Source organism: Triticum aestivum, chromosome 7D (genome assembly GCF_018294505.1).
Source record: "Triticum aestivum cultivar Chinese Spring chromosome 7D, IWGSC CS RefSeq v2.1, whole genome shotgun sequence".
Taxonomy (NCBI): Eukaryota; Viridiplantae; Streptophyta; class Magnoliopsida; order Poales; family Poaceae; genus Triticum; species Triticum aestivum.
Window position 1 is genome coordinate 28,071,578 of NC_057814.1, and position 5,950 is coordinate 28,077,527.

A 5,950-nucleotide genomic window follows, 5' to 3' on the forward strand; every position below is an offset into this window, starting at 1 on the left:
TAACAAACTAGTTTGCTTTGACGATCCTATCATATCCTATCCATGGAGTAGCTTGGATTTGGTTTCAGTTTACTATGTACATGCAGGGATGGTTGGTTTCAGAGATGGTCTAGGCCCTATTTTTTTCAGCTGTAACAAATTCATCAACTGAGCTAGCTTTCAACCATCTTTTTGCCATGGTTTTGGGTTGGTCCTGCTTACGCCAAATTGATCCATTGGCTTGGTTCAGTTTATTTAGAGCTCTCCATGCCCAAGAATAAGAAAATCTTGCTGCCAATCTGATGCTACAATTGTGTCTTTTTTACTGTTATATTATGTGTGCCACTGAACATTCAAACTTTAACCTTTGCTTGTGTAAAATCAGACTTTCTTCTATTGTGAATGGAGTGTTTGCTTGTTGTGCTGGAAAAGTAGTTCATTCATCGCTCATTTGACATGTGCAAGCAATGTGTACAGACTGCATTTAGATTCCAACCCAACTAGATTATAGTTTAAGTGTTTTAGACCAAGCCATCTTGGTTTGGCGGCCATGGGGAGACGAGGAGGGGCAGCAGGAGGCGGTGGACGACATGGCCATGGCAGTGCCCCCTTTCCAGCAATATATTTGGCATAGGTATATGACAAAAAGTACTGCGTACATGCTTGAGTTCAGACTTCAGAGAGTACGCGGAGTGAGTTAACAACTCAGCTTCAGTCCAGATAAACTAGTCTAAGCAAGCCAACAGTTCACCAATCCCCTCCAAAGTTCCAATTTGAAATTGCATTCATGTGTAGCTTCTGTTTGGATTTAGAGATGTATCTTTGTAAATAGAACTGTCCTGATGTAATTGATTCCATTAATAAAAGAATAACAAATGAATTTTTTAAAAGCAAATGTAGGCTGAAACGAAAAAAAGAGAGTTGATGTTAGGGTGAATTTTTTAACACCCAAAGATGAATTCTTGGATCCGCCACTGCAACAACCCCGGGGATGCAACATGCCCCCTCGCTGGCGGTGGTGGCGGCACTCATGCCGAGCTGAGAGACGGTTGACCTGCTGTCATCAATGCCGTCACGGCCTCGGCCACGGTGACCACAGCCATAGCGGCCACGGCCACGACCACGACTAATTTATTTTTGTATTTTGGAGTGTCCCACATTTGGTGTAAATAGTCCCAAGTTTTCCTTTTCACTATGTAAAATATTACCAAGCTAATACCAGAACCACTGTCCGGACTTCTTAAAAGCGTATGTGCCTATACTAAAGCATACTGCCACATTCAGCTTATTTAACCTTGGTAGTTTGCTTACCACATTCGGGCTAGGTTACTGCATCTGTATGTATTGGAAATAGCCTTGTCAGGATGGGCTCTAATTGGTGTGTCATGTGTATGCCTCACAGCTTTAGTATACACTTGATTACCTTTTATTGATGTACACATATATATGTTCCGTTTGATCTTTGAAGCCTAGCTTTCAATTTCAAAACAAAATTATAGACATATGTTATGCTAAAAGACTTCTGTTCTGCATGCTTTTGTTCTGCACGCTATAACACAATTTGATTTCATTTAATCTTTGAAGCCTAGCTTAGTTTTGCTTACAACAGCTTCAGTATAGACTTGAATAGATATTTTTCCGGTTACTTTTTTATGCCTGCTTTAAGTATCGCGTTTCTTCTGAAATTGACTCAAATTATGATATTACGTACAGAAGGGCACAATGATGAATTCAACGCAAGATCCTACTGGTGATCCAACAGATGGGAGCCCAACAGACGCAAACACATAAGGTGATTATGTCATATGCTTGCGAACTTGTCAGATTTGTTTGCTTACTTGCATTGCTGAAAGTGCACTTCTATTTGCAGATGCCTAAGAAAAGGACTGGCAAATAAAATAGGAATCCAAACTTGCAAAATTCTCTTTTACAGACCGCTAGTACTACTGGGACTCTAGGTACAAGGCACAATGTAATTGCTCCAAATACGCTCATACAAGTTGCAACAATGAATTTTCGAATGTTTCGAGCAATGGTAAGTCACAAGCTTGGTTTGTCTTCATGTTGGTCTTTATTTGATACGTAAATGGCCTTCATAATGTGCAATCATCTACTTGCTTGCACTATTGTACTTTTTTTGTTGCTGAAGCACATACAGTAGGGAAGCCAGAAATAGAACAGTTTTCTCTTAATTAGAAATTGTGAACTTGCGCCAGCATGTAGTTGTTTCGGAGAAATTTAGTTTGATTAATTTAGGTAATTATTCTTGTGTTTGAACTACAAAATCTTTTGTAAAATTATCCAATTCTTTTTGCATAGCACCTAATTGTTGATGGAGTAGTACAACAGGCACAAGAATTTGCTTGCTAGCTGTTGTGGTCATGACAATTTGTCAGGAAGATACCCATGCATGCACGAATATAGTAATTATACAATTGTCATGATAGTGGTTATATCTTTCTGCTAATTAGTCGTCGTGTTGTTTCTTTATTTTCCTGACTAAGTATTTTCTATTTTCAATTAACTTGAGCTAAATAAATTTCTGATTTCTTCATAGCAGGATCCAAAGATTTAGCTGGAATGGACTATAGACCACGGGCAATTTAATCTTTGCTCTTAATTAGGATGGCACATTCAGTATGTTGAATGCATGCTAAATTATATTACAGTTTATTGTGATGGATATTGGGTATGCGAACTTTGATGTCTGATGAATCTACATCATATATGCATTATTTGAATTTTGTAATTGAATGCCTGTATATTTTTTTCGGTTACAGTAGGCTATTACCACAAACTACTTTTGGTTGCAACATGTTGGCAACACGAAAAATTAGCGTTGCGTCAAATCTTAGTCGCCAGCTGACCTGTTTTGTAGCACTAGGCTGTGGCGACGAAACACTTCATATAGTTGCAATAACTTATCACCACAAAAACTCAGTCCGTTGAGATAACTACTTGTCGCCATGGAATTCAGTTTTGTTGAAATAGGCCTTTCGCCATGAAACGTTCATATTGTCGCAACAACCTCTCACCACAAACAGTTTGCCTGTTGTGATAACTATTTATCACCACCAAAAGGAGTATGTTGCAATTTTAGTATTACCACGTCTGAAAGAGTCGTTGCCATACTTTACTGCCACAAACATAGGGTTCGTGGCGAAAGGACTATACCCACAAAAACAAGAGTTGTTGCCATAGGGTATTGCCACAATTGAGTATTGCCACGGAAGAGCACACGCCGCGAAAAAGAGTTGTCGGTATAGGTTATTGCCACAAATGCCTATCGCCACAAACAACTAAATCGCCACGGTTCGCTACGTGTTGCATTAAGCTATTGCCACAAACCAAATTGTGGCATCAAGTGCACGATGCCACGAGAAAAAATGTGGCAACTTGCAACATGGTTGTTGCAATAGCACGCTTTCTTGCCAAGTTTATGTTTTTGTGGCAATAACCTATTACCATGCGTCCTGTCGCAACGGCTGGCAACGAACACCATGTCGTGGCAATAGGTACCTGTTGCGACAATTGGGTACTTATTGCGACAAATGCTTTTGTGGCAATAGACCCGGATCCTTGTAGTGGTCCATCCGATCGGTGCAAGTATTTGGGTACATGCTTACCACGGTACACACATGGCCACGATCATGCATGTCATCATCGTATACTTGCTCACGACGCATGCATGGATGGGCACGTAAAGGATCACCTACATTCATGAATCAACATCTAGCTAATGTACTAGTACACATGTGTATCCTTGACAGTGCTTTTTTCTCTTTTTTTTTCCTTTCTCTTTTTTACAATGCCAATTATAAATATTTTTGGCATAGCTCGGTACAAAACCGTTTCAAACAGTGCTCTTTATCTCTTTTTTTATATGAGCTACGTGGACGGGGATGTGTTGCATTGAGCTTCCGCATATATATGCATACACACATAGGTATGCTTGCAATATATAGTTACATATGGAGCTGCATTTCATGTATGCATGCGCCTGCAGACAAGAATTCGTGGATGTACGAGTTGCCTATTAGGCATTGATGCGGCAATATCATGGAAGGGAGTCGTCCTTGCATGCATTAGCTCGGGCGGTAGCGTCATTACTTGCTCCTAATAGTCACGGCTTTAAGAAATCACAAAGAGGCAAATACTGACTGACCCAAGTATGATATTCAGTCGATTCACATGTAGTCAATCCCATATATTACACATTACACTGCATTATGTGTGACAAGACTAAAACAAAACTTGGGGTGGGTTCTCATTGTAGGACAATAACTCCTAGAGAGAATGACATAGACGTCCGTGAAGCGATCACTGGATACAGTGTACTGAATGTTCTGCACGTTGTCTGGGTCAAGTGCGTGATGGATGGAGGGGGATGGAGAAGAAGAGGAAAAACAAGTAGGTGGTGAATGATCGACATGGTAATGTGTGTGACACATCAGTGGTGATGATGCACTGAATGGATACACAGGTCGACACGAGGCTATTTATGCAATCTCGATTCTCAATTTGTTCAAGAGAGCTACGTAGATAGCATTGAAGACAGAGACGAAACATAATCTATAAGCCTCTCAGTTCCCTCCAATATCTCAACTTGCGCCATCAAATCACATGACAAAATTTATGTTCCAAATATGATACCCAGATCATAAGGATGGTCTTTGTTAAAAAAAAGTCTCAACTCCTATCTAAATAAGCAGAGGGCAGGACAGCGTAAGCATGAATGGATACAATGAAATATGAGAGGGTATATATTGAGCTCAATACTACCTAAGAAACTTTGGAAGCATGTGACAAGTATGACACCAAGTAACATGTACCACTCATGAACTATATTGCTTTTTTTTAGGGGACATGAACTATATTGCTAATTAGACTTAGTTTTGGCGCAAAATCAATCATCCATGTAGCATGTGCCAGCATTTTATCCGTGATCTATTACAACATTCGGATGATCTTTATTACACCTGATTTTATATATAGTAAGTTCTACATAGGTAAGCGGTGCAGAACTATCATAGTCATCAAGTAATAATTAGCGGTGTGAGCCGTGTGGCTGGCGCATTGGCACGGCTAGTTTATCATATAGTACTATGCTAATTGTGTCGTGTCAAATGTATGAATTCCTCCCAATTATTTGTTGATCTTATCGGTTGTTAGGTTACAACTTGACAATATAATGTTGGACACGAGTATTGCCAACTCAGATCTTCATCTTTGTTGTAACTAATTTATGGACCTCGTCTCAAAGCAGTGGCGGAGGACGAAAAAATTTAAGGTGGAGTGGACCTTACACTAACAACCATCACGGCAACACGCCACCCAGCACCGGCCACCAGTAATGCTGCTGCTGCTCACATAACCGACAACCATTTTTTCAGTTAAATTAAGGTCAATGCACGGGGAGTTGTGAGTCATTTTCCGATCATGAAAATTTCAGTTCATTGTCACATAAGCACATAAATTCCTGCATAAGCTGGTTATACTTCATTCAAAACCTAGAGCCAAGCACCCGTTTCTAATATCTCCTCGTGGCCTCATCTAATAAAATTGCCAAGCTGTGATACGTTATAAGAAAATTACCAAGTATGAATGAAAATTTTCAAGCGTAGAGACAGCCGGCGCGGCTGCCCTGCTGTGAACGGAGGCAGCGGCATATGCGGCCGGGACGTTCTCTCGCAGCCAGCAGTGGGCGGCGCTCGCGAAGGATGGCGGGGGATGGGGAAAAGACGAAGGGAGTGGGGAGGCCAGGACGGCGACAAGCGGCGGCACATGAGCAGCCGATTAGGGATGCGGCCGGCGACGCTCTCATTGGAGGATTGGATCGCATGGTGCGTTTGTGCAGAGGAGTTAGTTTGTGTGGATCAGTGGATGCCGCTGTGTTTGGGCCTTTCTTTTCTGAGTTGTGTCGGGCTGAACTCAAGCCCCACGACCATGTCCTCCTTTTTCTTTGGAAAAA

At 41.1% G+C, this 5,950-nt stretch overlaps 1 long non-coding RNA gene across 2 annotated transcripts in view; it reads left to right on the forward strand.

Moving 5' to 3' along the window:
* Positions 1 to 2,779, forward strand: part of LOC123169341 (uncharacterized) — a 3,927-nt gene extending 1,148 nt beyond the window's left edge. The window contains exons 3-5 of one of the 2 annotated variants that reach the window (XR_006484757.1): positions 1,693 to 1,771; positions 1,850 to 2,014; positions 2,537 to 2,779. This is a non-coding gene — a long non-coding RNA (uncharacterized lncRNA). The remainder of the gene's footprint in view (positions 1 to 1,692; positions 1,772 to 1,849; positions 2,015 to 2,536) is intronic. The other variant, XR_006484756.1, reaches the window with a different exon arrangement.
* Positions 2,780 to 5,950: the final 3,171 nt, after the last annotated feature.